Genomic DNA, 14,263 nt, shown 5'->3' with positions numbered 1-14,263 from the left:
GAACAGAACAAGGGAGAAGGTAGAGGAGTTTGAGGAGCTAAGAAGAGTCAGGAGCATCACACATGATTTCATTTTCCAAAACTGGGGCCCAAAGCAGAAGGACATTAGACATCTGGTGGAATTCAGCAAAGGCATCAAAGGAAAAGGTATGTATGAGAGGGCTTAGGGGAGGAGAGAAGAAACTTACCATGATGAGCCTACCGTGTACTCTGGGTCTTCTTTCTCTAAGCCACCTGTCTCCACTTCCCCATCCTCTGTACACATATGTAATCTCAACTACACCCTTGGAAAATAACTTAAAAATAGAAAATTGTTGGGATGCCTGGGTGGCTCAGTGAGTCCAGGGTTGGATTCTCGCTTCAGGGGTGTGCTTCTCCCTCTACCTGTGTCTCTGCCTCTCTCTGTGTCTCTCAGGAATAAATAAATAAAATATTTTAAAAAATAAAAATAGAAAGTTGTTATAAAAGTTACTTCCAATTACTGCATTAAACACGATAATTTGTCACTATTCAGTATAAGCTTAAATTAGGCATCCACTTGTTCAAGATCAAAGTGTAAAAAAAAATATTGTGAAGTTTGAAAGATAAGCACTAGATAATTTCAAAATGCAGGAGTAAGTTTCTTCTTTAAAACCCACAGAAACTGGGACACTTGGATGGCTCTGTGGTTGAGTGTCTGCCTTTGGCTCAGGGGGTGACCCTGGGGTCCTGGGATCGAGTCCAGTGTGGGGCTCCCTCCCGGGAACCTGCTTCTCCCTCTGCCTCTGTCTCTGCCTCTCTCTCTGTCTCTCATGAAAACAAATAAAATCTTTAAATATATATACATGTAAAACCCACAGAAACTTACAAAACCAAAAATTATTCCCTACTTATTCCATCAAGACGTTCTAGAAGGAATACAATATTAAAATAAATTGTTCCTTTTAGCCTTGTACATAACACCCTAAAACTAAAGTAGCTCCCTGCCTTTTTCTGTTCCTTTGTCTTGGAATTCCAGTGGAAGTTTGGTTGCTGATTAGGCCATCTAACAGGAGTATAACTTCCTATATGCTTAAGCAATTTCTTTTTTATTAAGCAATTTCTTTTTACCATTAAGATAATTTGGGGCAAAAGGGGGATAGTCATTAATTTAGGAATATTCTTCAGATTAAATATTACATTAAATCCACAAACAATATACATGTTTTAAAAAGTCTTGCCTACACACATACACTTGCTACAGCTTCTTTTTCCTCATGGAATTAAAACAAAATGAAATAAACAGGCTGAAGGCTAAAAAGGGAAAAACTTAGGGTGTAGGAGGGGAAGCACTTACCATAAGCAATTTAAAAACACAAAGTATTTATTTCAGCAGAAAGCATCTACTAAAGACCAGTATCTCAGGAAAGTTAGAATCTTAAGTGTTTCTCCTTGTCATCATAAGCATGACTCAGCATTTGGAATGAAATAATGTTTACCGTCTTTCAGATTGAGGGTGTCAAATAACTTTGGTGTCACCTCTTTTCTTGTGTGCCTAAGAAAACTTCAGGACTGCCATGGGTTTTCAGTCTCATATGGCTACCAAAATCTGAAAAGCTGTCCCTTCTTCAATCATTCCTGTCTTACCAAAGCCTGAATTTGCCCACCATTAATTTATCTTGCATTTGTAGTGTTATCAGATGAATTTAGATTATTTCCCATATATTAGTATAACAAAATGAGCAAGTTGTTCCTTTTCCCAAGCCTGGAGAGTAGCCTACCTGCTGCTAAGACATGTTAAACACCACTGCTGATGGTGAACTTTCCCCAACAACATGGGGGGAACCTTCCATTGATGATACTACCATGCACCTTTCATGACCATTTACCATATGCCAAGGGTCGACTGTTTTAGTCCCTGCCCGTTTCTAGAGAGAAATAAATTTTCCCCAAGTGTTGACTGGTCACCAATGTTCATAATAATATTTATGGAATATAAGGATTGAAAGGGTCCATAAATGTTACCAACTCCCACACTTTTTTTGTTTTACAAAGGATGAAACCAAGGCCCTGTAATATTAAGTAACTTACCTAAGGTTACAGGATTAGCCAAACATAGCACCAAGATTAAAATGAGAAACTACTTGGTATAGAGAACAGTGGATGGGCTTCAAGTGCACCCTCTTCTAAGTTCTTTAACCTAAGTTCTCTAGTCTCTGAGAACTTTGCATAATAGGGCACCTTCACACAGTGTTCACTCTGTGCCAGGCCCCAGGCTTAACAAGGTCCATACAATCTTTAATCCTCAAAATAACTCTGGATTTTTTGCTTCTTGATTTTATTTTGTTTCACAAAAATGGGGAAGTTGAAGCACAAAATTGGTAAGTAACATGCACAAGATAACACAGCTAGCAAATGGCCACCCCGGGATCGAGTTGGATAATATATATAAAAGGCCTGACGTATAGGTTGTCAACAAAAGTATCACCAATTTCATTCCCCTTCCCTAAGAGTATAAATCAGAGGCATTCTGACTCTTGGTCTAAAATCGGGCCACGGGGTGCCCGGGTGGCTCAGCGGTTGAGCATCTGCCTTTGCCTCAGGGCCTGATCCGGGAGTCCTGGGATGGAGTCCTGTATCAGACTTCCTGCGGGGAGCCTGCTTCTCCCTCTGCCTGTGTCTCTGCCTCTCTCTCTCTGGGTTTCTAATGAATGAATAAAACCTTTTTATAAATGAATGAATGAATGGATGAATGAATGAATGAATAAAAATAAAATTGGGCCAGACCCCTCTATTCTGAGCTCTGATGGCTGTGTATGCTCACATTTTTCTTCAGTTACCTTATTTTAGTACAGTACCTCTTGACTTATGGTGGGGCGATGTCTCAAACTCATCATAGGTGGGCAAGTATCATACGTTGAAAATGTACGTAATATGGGGATCCCTGTGTGGCGCAGCGGTTTGGCGCCTGCCTTTGGCCCAGGGCGCGATCCTGGAGACCTGGGATCGAATCCCATGTCAGGCTCCCGGTGCATGGAGCCTGCTTCTCCCTCTGCCTGTGTCTCTGCCTCTCTCTCTCTCTCTCTCTGTGACTATCATAAATAAATAAATAAATAAATAAATAAATAAATAAATAAATAAATAAATAAATAAAATGTACGTAATATGCCTAACCCACAAAACACAGCTTGGCCTAATCTACCTTAGACGTGCTAGCAACACTCACATTAGCCTACAGTTGGGCAGAATCATCCAACGCAAAGCTCATTTTACAATAAAACGTCAAAAATCTCCGGTAATGCGTTGGGTACTGTACTGAAGGAGAAACACAGGGTAGCCTAAGCACAACCGTGGCGCAGCCCGGAGCCCCGCCAGCGTCGGGAGGGCCCGACACAGGCCACTGGTCCGAGGAAAATCCAAATTCAAAATCCAAAGCAGGGTTTCTAATGAAGGCTTACCGCTTTTGCACCACGGCAACGAAAAAAAAAATCATTAGGTCAAACCATCGTAAATTGGGGACTATGTGTCCTGTACATAATATGGGAAGTACTGGGTGTACCTATAATCCTATGCCTTGTTACAATAGTTACAATCTTCTTAGTTATCTTAAGAAGATAACCAAATATTAAACAAAGACCACAAGTTTACGACTTACAAAGAACAAAAAAACTGATACAGAGTTTCTAAAAGATGAACAATGCCAGCCACAGGGCTGCCAGGTTGAGCATCCGCCTTCAGCCCAGGACGCGATCCTGCAGACCTGGGATCGAGTCCCCATTGGGCTCACTGCTTCTCCCTCTGCCTGTGTCTCTGTCTCTCTCTCTGTCTCTCTCACTGTTTCTCATGAATAAATACATAAAATCTTTTTTTTTTGCTACTTTCTTTTTTTTTTAATTTTTATTTATTTATGATAGTCACACACAGAGAGAGAGAGAGAGAGGCAGAGACATAGGCAGAGGGAGAAGCAGGCTCCATGCACCGGGAGCCCGACGTGGGATTCGATCCTGGAACTCCAGGATCGCGCCCTGGGCCAAAGGCAGGCACCAAACCGCTGCGCCACCCAGGGATCCCAAATACATAAAATCTTAAAAAAAAAATTCTGGTCACAAAAATCTTAAATCAAATCCTTAAACGGGACCAGAGCAGTGATGATGAAGCTTTGCAATTTCGTAGACCTCTGCCTAGTTGTTATTTGAATTTTTAAAAGAAGAATTAGAAACTTCTAAAAATAGCCTACAGGAAAATCTTCCCATGTCAGTGATTCTCAAAGAGTTAGGATCAAGAATGAGGTGAATATATGATCCTTGAAAAGATGAAATAAAAATCCTAAATATACTTTTAAATGGGTACTTTAAGTTTTATTTCTGCTTTATAAGAATCTGGGAAAGTATTTTTTAAATAAATTTTTAAAGCATCAATATAAAGTGGCACCAGGAAACTTACTTAGATTTAAAGGCCTTGAGGGTAAAGGAAATGTGAGCTCCTTTCTTAGGCAGGCATCCACTGGGTTCCTAGGACACAGCACCGCTGAAAACAAGCTTGATGTTGATGATGTAAATTGAATAATGTTGACTCTGGAACACAGCCTCCTATTTAATAGCTGCAGGAAGGTTGTGGGTAAACAGAAATGTCCCAAGAAACTCATGCAGAGAACATGAATAAGTATTAGGTTCTGATGTGGAAGCTGAACCAAAATGGAATATTGGGTTCTTCGGGGTAAATCTGGTGATGATTCAGTGAGAGGCAGCTGAGCCAAGGGTAAGCAGACTGAGAAACCAGAGATTTGTTCAGTTCCACATCTGAATACCTGTTACATAACCTGGAAATGGCTTGGATCTCAGCAGTGATTCGAATAAACTCAACCACTGGTTGTAATGTTATAATGTAATTTAAAAAAAAAAAAAAGGAATAAACCTAAACAGCAATAATAGAACAACAAGAGCAGTGGTCAGGGCTCGTGTCTGTGCATGATTAGCTTTAAAATGAGCATGTGGTGTCTTAATTCAGCAGCCTGAAACACGTGGGCAGTGACCTAATTTCTGCCAAGCCAAGAGGAAGGTCTTTACACACAAGGTTACCAGCCAGAGAGTAACAGGTGCTGTTCCCTCCACAAATGCCTTGGCCTCAAGAGTTAATCTCCATTCCTCCTCTATCAGCAAAACCATCACGCAAAGCTGAAAAAAGAATGACAGGAAAGTAGAGAATCTTTGTTCTGTTATCATTGGGTTACATACTGAAGTTTATTTTTTGAAATAGCTCTTCCAGGGGGGCATAAAACAGGAAAGAATGGTTCAACATAACCTCCATCAAGGGGAAATTTGACCATTTAATGGAAAGTCAATTATTTTAAAATTCTCTAGACCACACTATAAATAGATAATCCTCTTCCCTTTCTCACTAACTTTGAACCCTGGTCGGATTTCTAAGAACTTAGACAAAGCTGACATGTGATTAAGAAACTAGAAACTAGCGTTAGGACCTCTAAAAAATTTTTTTTTCTAGTAAATTTAGAGTATGCATGTTCTAAAAATATTTTTTGGTAGCCAAATGTGAAGGAAGACCAATTTTTCGCAAGTATGTGCTCTTCACTGTCAACCTGGTTCTCTCATGGCTTTGAAACAGCAAAGTCCTGTTCTCACAAGGATGGCCTTCCTACAGTGAGTCTCAAAGTGCTGCAGGGTGAAACTCTAACCTCTCCATCATTATGCTCACCCTAGACAAAATTGATGTGCTTGCTCTTCAGCCAGAAGAAAAACAAATAGTTCCCAGGCTCATGGAGCTAAAGCAAAGATGTAAAAGCTGTCCTGTGGTAGGCTACATAGTGGCCTCTCTGGAACCTGTGACTGGAGGGGAAGGGGCGGGGGGAGGGGGAAGTGGAGGGGGAGGGTGTTCCAGATTTAATTAAGGATCTTGAGATAGAGACATTCTGAGTTATCAGGGTGGATCCCAAACATAATCAGGAGTATCCTTATATGAGAGAAGTAACAGGAAGGTTTTGCACAGACAGAAGAGTAAAAGACTAAGAGAGCCTGGATACACACTGGAGTACTGCAGACACAACCAAGAAACGCCGGCAGCCACCAGAAGCTGGAAGAAGCAAGGAATCCGTTCTCCCTTAGATCCTTTGGAGAAAGGGAGGCCCTACTGACCACTGATTGTAATCTGGGGACATTGACTTTGAACTTCTGGCTTCCAGAAGGGTGGGAAAATCTATTCCTTTGTTTTAAACCAACAAGCTTATGGTAACTTGTTATAGCAGCCACAGGAGACAAATACAGCCTCTGTCATTTATGTCCCTTTGGCACTGATGCCAATCTGTCCCCGTGGAGCCAGCCCTTCAATACGCCACTGGTCTTCATGGGGCAGTTTCCATTCGTGATGCCAAAGCAATTTACAAACATGTAAAGAGACTCAATTTTCTACTCCGTGGTACATCCAACCAATACCAGGGCCTTCTAAAATTTGAAAGATGCCTGGACCATTTTATTTTGTAATTTTCTGAGCTTTCTAGTAAGTAAAGAAATGCCAGAACAAGTTTTAAGACAAGATTACAGTATATACTTTGAATGTTACAATTAGCCATCTAATGCTCAGCAGAAGGAATACTCAGTAACTGTCCATATAGCTTCATTTAGAGATAAGAGCAAAATTTTTGCCACACCACCCAGATCTTCCTTCAAGTAGAACTTAGTATCCCAGATGCTGGAAGCTTCTTTGGCCAACCTCTTCAGAATTTGTCTCTACTGCAGAGAACTACTTCTTTCAAGGTCATTCCTTTCCTGCGACAGGCGCACCCAGTGACTGAGTGAAGCAGGGCTATAAAGACTCAGCTGGGCAATTGGGCTGCAGGCACTCCAGAACTTCCCTGGGTGGAGGGCAGGGGCCTGGCTGAGGGAGGAAGGCGGGAAGGGGCCGGGGAGGGGCTGACTGGGGCTCTGTTGGGCTCACATCAACAATGCTACTTCTCCCTCTGCCCAATCTCACTTCTGCATTCTTCTTTCACAAGTATCCCTAATAATAACCTGAATGTCATTCATTCTGTCTCAGTTGCTGCTTCCAAAAGCCTAGCCTGTACCAAGGCCCTTCATGAAAATGCGATACCCGGGTAACCAAAAGCCTTGAGTTCTACAGAATTTTAAATTCATTCTTCCTTCTTATTTCTCCCCTGGAACTGTACATTTCTATCCAGTTCGAATAAAGAGCCATCCCCTAGAGCCAGGGGCCTCTGCAATCTGCTCTAAGGGCATGAGGCTTCTCTAAACCACATATAGCACAGGAACGTGTGCTGTGAATTTTTTCCTGCTTTCCATTTCCTTTCAGGTGCTTTCTAATTTAGTGTTTGTAACTTTAGTCAATGGATATTTGTTGAGCACCTTGAGCAACTGGAATACCTGATACGAGGAGGTATTCTACCTCTGCAAGCTTCCTGGTGTGGAGGCCTAGAAAAATTAAGGCCATCCCACCTAAAGTTTAGCATTAGCACAACTACAGTTATCTTAGGCCCCTGTGAATAAGAGCTGAACTTTATGGGAAAAACTGCAGAATGTCCTCAATGTCCTCAGCAGGTAATCCCATATCAGAAAGACAACAGAGCTCAGAATTGCCCTCGGCAGAGAATTCCATATCAGAAAGACAACAGAGCCCACCCCCCCCCCCCCGTGGTACAAAGTCCCATATTAGAATGAGAACAGAGCTCAATGCCCTTGAAAGCCCCATATCAGAATGTAAACGGAACTAGAGAAATTCCTCCACCCCTTCTGAAAATCCCCTAGACCAGCCTATAAAAAAACCGCTCTAAACCCACTTTGGGGTCCAAGTCCCTGCTCCTCTGTGTCGGGTATACTTGGACCCAAGCTCGAGCTTGCTAATAAACCCTTGTGCGCTTGCATCGGTGTCGGCTCCTTGGTGGTTTCTCATATTCACAATCTTGGGCACAACACCTGGGTGACAGGCTGCTGCTTATCCAACTGTACCACACTCTCTCCAGCCCCTTTGTACCAGGGGATGAAGTGCTCTATGCTCTTGTCACAGCCCTGATCGTAGCAGGGGATATACTTTAGGTCAACGTTTACATGTGCCTCCGGGGCAAGATAAAATGAGTTTGGCCTAGATGTAAGATGAATACAGGGTCGTAGAAGTCTATGGCAAATTGGAGAGAGCATTACCATATTCAAAGAAGTTGGCCTACTACCTTAAGCTGATGATCAAACTTGACGTTACCAGCGAGGAAAAGAGATATTATGTGCCTCTTGTGTGAAGCAATATGTGGCCCAAGATTGCGAATCTGAGAAACCACCAAGGAGCTGACACCGATGCAAGCACACGAGGGTTTATTAGCAAGCTGGAGCTTGGGTCCAAGTATACCCGACACAGTGGAGCAGGGACTTGGACCCCGAAGTGGGTTACAGCTGGATTTTTTATAGGCTGGTCTAGGAGACCTCCAGGAGGGGTGGAGGAATTTCTCAAGTTCTGTTTACATTCTGATATGGGGCTTTCAAGGGCATTGAGCTCTGTTCTCATTCTAATATGGGACTTTCTACCACAGGCATGGGCTCTGTTGTCTTTCTGATATGGGATTCCCTGCCGAGGACATTGAGGACATTCTGCAGTTTTTCCCATAAAGTTCAGCTCTTATTCACAGGGGCCTAAGATGGCTGTAGTTGTGCTAATGCTAAACTTTAGGTGGGATGGCCTTAATTTTTCTCGGCCGCCACAATATGAAGACCACATGGTGACCTTTGAATTATTTTTGCCCTAAATGTTTTACCTGAATTAATCAAGTCTTTAGATATGAATCGCAGCTCACGAGACAACTGACCCTTTCAACAAGACAATGTCATAGAAGAAAAGAAAAGAAGAAATGGGAGAGAGCCTGATCTAGCGTAAAAGTGACTAATGTGACACAACCAAATGCAATGAATGTATTTTAATGGGATCTTGGCATGAAAAGAAAATGAGTATAAAAGATATTTTGGGGACAGCAAAGAAATCTGAATATGGACTGGGTAAAAATGGTATTAGGGAATTATGACTGATTTTTTTTTCCAGTATGGTGATAATATTGTACTTGTGTAGGAAACTCTTTATTTCTGGAAATGCATGCAAAAGTATTTGAGATGAAGGAATATATCCACTTTAAGACAGGTCAGCAAAAATAGAAATGTTTAGATACAAGTGCTTAATTCTATAATAAACACAGCAATATATTAACAATTGTTGAACATGGGAGTAGTTGAATACTTATTTCTCTTTTTGCTTTTCAGGAGGTCTTGAGATTTTCATAATCAAAATCTTTAGAAAAAATAAAAGCAGTAGACTTTATGCAGCTCTTGTCCATTAATATCATGTGGGAATGAGGTCCTGCGTTACTAGATAAGGTACTCTGAATTTTCTTCTCTCTTTTTTTTTTGTTTTTAGATCTTATTTATTTATTTGAGAGACAGAAAGAGTGAGAGAGAGAGAGAATAAGGGAGGAAAGGAGAGGGAGAAGCAGATTCTCTGCTGAGCAGGGAGTCCAACGTGGGACTCGATCCCAGGAGATGGTGACCCAGGCTGAAGGCAGACACTTAACCCACTGAGCCACTCAGGTGCCCAGTACTCTGAATTTTCAAAAGTAAATGAAAATCTGGAATTTTTATATAAAGTGCTTTCGCCACTTAAGAAAATATTAGCAACCATACTAAAAACAAACAAAACGACACCTCTGTGCGGGCATGTTGCAATGAGAAGCTGACCTGTCAGCCCCTAATTTACCATCTCAGGGTTAGATCCTTTGTACCTTAACCCTTTTCCATACCCCTTAGCTCTCTGACCCTCCATCCTTGATTTTCTTCTTTCTCCAAGTGGTATGTGGCTAACAGTTCTTTTCTCACTCCTGCTCTTCTTTTTTTTCCCAACTGGCCTCTGCCACTTTGCAGTTTCACTGAGCAGTTGGTGCATAATGTGAGAATTAATCAAGCAATGGGCTTTTCTGGAGTATCAGATGATTTAGCAAACTAGGATTGTTTAATAATTATCCCAGGGTACTAAACATTATCCTAATGATCTAAAATAGTTATTAAACCTTCCTACTTAAGATTATTAAATTGCAACATCTGTCTTCAGGAAGCATTTCTATTGCATGTACTATTTGCAAAACATTTACAACTGCTTTTAGTTGTATCTCATACCCTATGATAGGTTTATAGTTTTTTCCTTATTTAATGGCTGAAAACACTAGGATGGAGTCCTACAGGTAACTTGAGTCCTCTGTGTGAGGAAGGCCTAGGCCTAGGCAAGCTTCCTGGATGACAGGCTGCTGCTTATCCAACTGTGCCACGTTCTCTCCAGCTCTTGTTTGCTTTATTAGCTAATTACCGGCTGCATATTCATCCCAGGTTCCAACTATATTAAGGGCTATTTACTAGCTAAAATCAATACCCTTTCGATTAGACACCTGGCGTGGCTTTTGGTAACTAAGCATTATTTGGGCTTCACTGCTTTTGCTCCATCAAGGAGATGGGAAAGTGCTTTGTTTTGATTTTTTACACTTAGTGGCTACTGCTCTTAGCAGTAGGAGATTAAGGGAAGTGGAGACTCACTCTGCCATGGCAGAGACTAGGAACAAGCATAGTATTTACTGGACAAGAAAAGGGACAAAGGAAATTAAATGACTAACAGTGATTTTACTATTTTAAGGTTCTTTTTCAATTAGATATATCTCTTTGGATATATGTCTGGTCCCCCAGGCACTCTATTAACCCTAAAAATACAAAGATTAAAAAAAATATATTGGAAAGAACAACATTGAAACAATAATTATTATAGAAGAGGAAAAAGAGCAAAAAGCAGTAGAACTGGGTTTTGACTTAGCATGGCAAAGGAAAGGATTTATTCTCTTCAGAAAGAAAAATGCCAAAAAGCTTTTTTGTTGGTGATGGTACTGAAACCAACCAAAAGGGCCCTTTTTAAAGTAGGTATTTTATTACAGAAATAATAAATTATTGTTAACTTGGGGACTGTGAAAATATATAGACAAAAAAGAGATAAAAAATCTCTATCATCCGCCATGCAGAATCATTAACCACTGTTGATAGCTTGCTATAAACATTTTAAGCATGTTTTCTTGGATATATATGGACAACTTTTTAAAAGAATAAAAATCAAAAAAATGTGTGAAGACATTGATTGAATCAAATCATTCAAACCAGTCTTACAATATTACCTTCATGACTTCAGAAAATCTTCTTAAACTCTCTGAGCATCAGTTTTTTCCTCTATAATATATAGGTAATGATACCTTACCTTAGTGGATTATTATAAAAATAATAACTTGAGGGGCACCTGGGTGGCTCGGTGGGTTAAGCATCTGCCTTCAGCTCCGGTCATGATCCCAGGGACCTGGGATCAAGCCCCACATCAGGCTCCCTGCTCAGTAAGGAATCTGTTTCTCCCTCTGCCTCTGTGTGTACTCTCTCTCTCTCAAATAAATAAATATTTAAAAAAAAATAATAATGACTTGAAAGAAGTATACTTCTTAGGACAATTCCTAGTGTATATAAAGTACTTAACATATTCATTCAGCTAACAAATATTTAGTAAGAGTTTTCCATATTAAGGATTAGACCAGATCAGTGAACTAAATATGGTATTTATCTTAAATATTATAACTACTATTAACATAATGTTCTGTAAATCCTCTTTCACTTAACAAAATATCAATATGAAGAATATCTTTCTATGACAATAAACATGAATCTGTATCATCATTTTTACTGGTGATATAGCATTTCAGAGGGAAGATATGATTTATTGAGCCAATAGCTCATTCGAAGGGCATGTGCATTCAAAGATGGCTTTTAGTCTTTAGTATAATCAACATTATTCTGACTATCTTTGTATCCTCATCCAATTGATTCTTAAAGACATATCGTTTAAGTGGAATTATTGAGTCAAAGATGATGAACTTTTTTTTTTTTTTAAGTAAGTAGGCTCCATGGCCAGCATGGAGCCCAACACAGGGTGTAAATTCACAATCCTGAGATCAAGACCAGAGCCAAAACCAAGAACTGGTCGCTCAACTGACTAAGCCACCTAGGTGCACCAAAGATGATGAACATTTTTAAAACTTTTTAACATCTGTTAGTAGATTGCACAAGAAAAGCTTTCAGGTAGATAGAAAGGATACCACAGCTGGGTATTAAAGGGTAAGCAGAAAAGACATGGGAAGAAAAGTGATGGACATCAACAGGAAGGAGTTCATTATCTTCAGGTTGTTTATAGGTCATACTTTAAAGTAAGGTATCTGGGGATCCCTGGGTTGCTCAGCGGTTTCGCACCTGCCTTTGGCCCAGGGCGTGATCCTGGAGTCCCAGGATTGAGTCCCACATCGGGCTCCCAGCATGGAGCCTGCTTCTCCCTCTGCCTGTGTTCTCTGCTTCTCTCTCTCTCTCCCCTCCCCCCTCTCTCTATGTCTATCATAAATAAATAAAAAAAATAAAGCAAGGTATCTTTTGGGCTAAATAGATTTTAAGTACAGCTAGTTTTAAAAGAGAACTTTGCAGTTAATCTAAGGTAAGTGATACAAAGGATTTTTTTTCCTTCAACTCTCAATAAGGAGTTGGAGCACCTTCTGAAATACTAATATGCACGTTTTTATGACCCGCTACATCAGACAAATTTTCAAGGAAGGCAAACCATTGTTACCTCTTAGCCTTCTCTTTCAATACCTATTTAGCTCTCTCTGCTCCCAGGAAGAGTACAGAACTATAAGATACTTAATGCAAACTTGTTGTTTTAATTTAATGTATGTAAAAATAACCTGTTTAAATGCTTACTCCTAGGAGTAAAGGGTATCTCCATATATTTTTGTCTCTGTAAAAACAGGTTGAGGACTAAAAATCTGCTTTCTAACCAACATCACCAACCCCAGCTAATTCAAATATAGATACATTATATAATTACAACTACATTATGATGAAATCCTCAACTACATTATGATGAAAAAACTGTGCTATAGATCCTTGCCACTTAAAGGCTGTTCTCTGTAAAAAGAGCCAAAGCATCATGCAAGTCCTTGTCAGAAATGTAGAATCTCAGACCTCGTCCTAGACTTACTGTACAAAATGTGAACTTTAACAAATTTCCTGGACAATTTGTATGCACATTAAATATTGTTAAACCCTGTTCTGTAGGTTAACTATTAATAAATAATCTGGTATATCCAACACAGGAAAAATTTCCCATGAAAAACTGAAGTCCCACACTTTTGGTTTTTGTGGGGGAAACCTAGAATCCAGGTAGTACTGGATACTGAGAAGTTGCAGCAAATAGCCTTACTTCCAGCATTACTTGAGTGATCAGAGAGGGGAAAAAAATCCCCCAAAGACAAACCTGTGGCAGAGAAGATTTCTTCACTAACATTCTAGGAAATATAATGAGGAAAAATTAGATCTATATGATCTATTAACAGTACTTTACTTATCCCCTTCAGCTTATATATCAATTTCTAGCTCTTTTCGAGGTATAAATGACTTTATGGGAGGTTGCAGCAAGAAATATTTAAACAGCTCGAAGTATGATCAATAGATGCAAAATGAAATAAAATTGGTTTGGTTTTACTTGGCTTGTCAGTTTCTATTGACCACCCTTTTAAATTGTAAAATTATGCACCTGAAACTAAAAGCAAATAGGGAAAATGATGGAGCTTTTATTTAGCATTACTTGTTTTTTGAAGATGTGCAAAATTGGTAGAAATACATTGTATTGAGTCACAAATTTTATTGTGTTAGTCTCTTACAGGAATCTGACTGGAGTAACTATATTATTATCAAATGTGAACATTTGGGGCGCCTGAGTGGCTTAGTCACTTAAATGTCTGCCTTTGGCTCAGGTCATGATCCCAGGATCCTGGGATTGAGACCAGACTCTGGCTCCCTGCTCAGCAGAGATCTGCTTTTTCTCTCTTCCTCTCCCTTCCACTCTGTCAATCCCTCAAATAAATAAATAAAATCTTCAAATATGAATGTTTGTTAGGATGTCAAAAGTTTCATCAATTAAATCATTATTTCAGATAGTTATGGTGGAATAGTTATGGTGAAATAAACCCAAAGGGAAAAAAATATATGTTGGATCAAGTAACCCTTTTTCATCCCATAAATCCTTGTTTTTCAAATATACTTATAGAAAAGTTGCAAAGTTTGTTAGGCCTTAAGAATGCACTATATAAAATGTAACTTTAGTTGTCCTCATCCTCTAAGTTTTATTTTAAATAAGGCAATGGTTGATCTTGATTAACAACAAAAGCCAGAATTAACCAATCAACAACA

The sequence above is a fragment of the Canis lupus genome, chromosome 36 (assembly GCF_011100685.1).
Source record: "Canis lupus familiaris isolate Mischka breed German Shepherd chromosome 36, alternate assembly UU_Cfam_GSD_1.0, whole genome shotgun sequence".
Lineage (NCBI taxonomy): Eukaryota > Metazoa > Chordata > Mammalia > Carnivora > Canidae > Canis > Canis lupus.
This window is presented reverse-complemented; position numbering follows the sequence as displayed.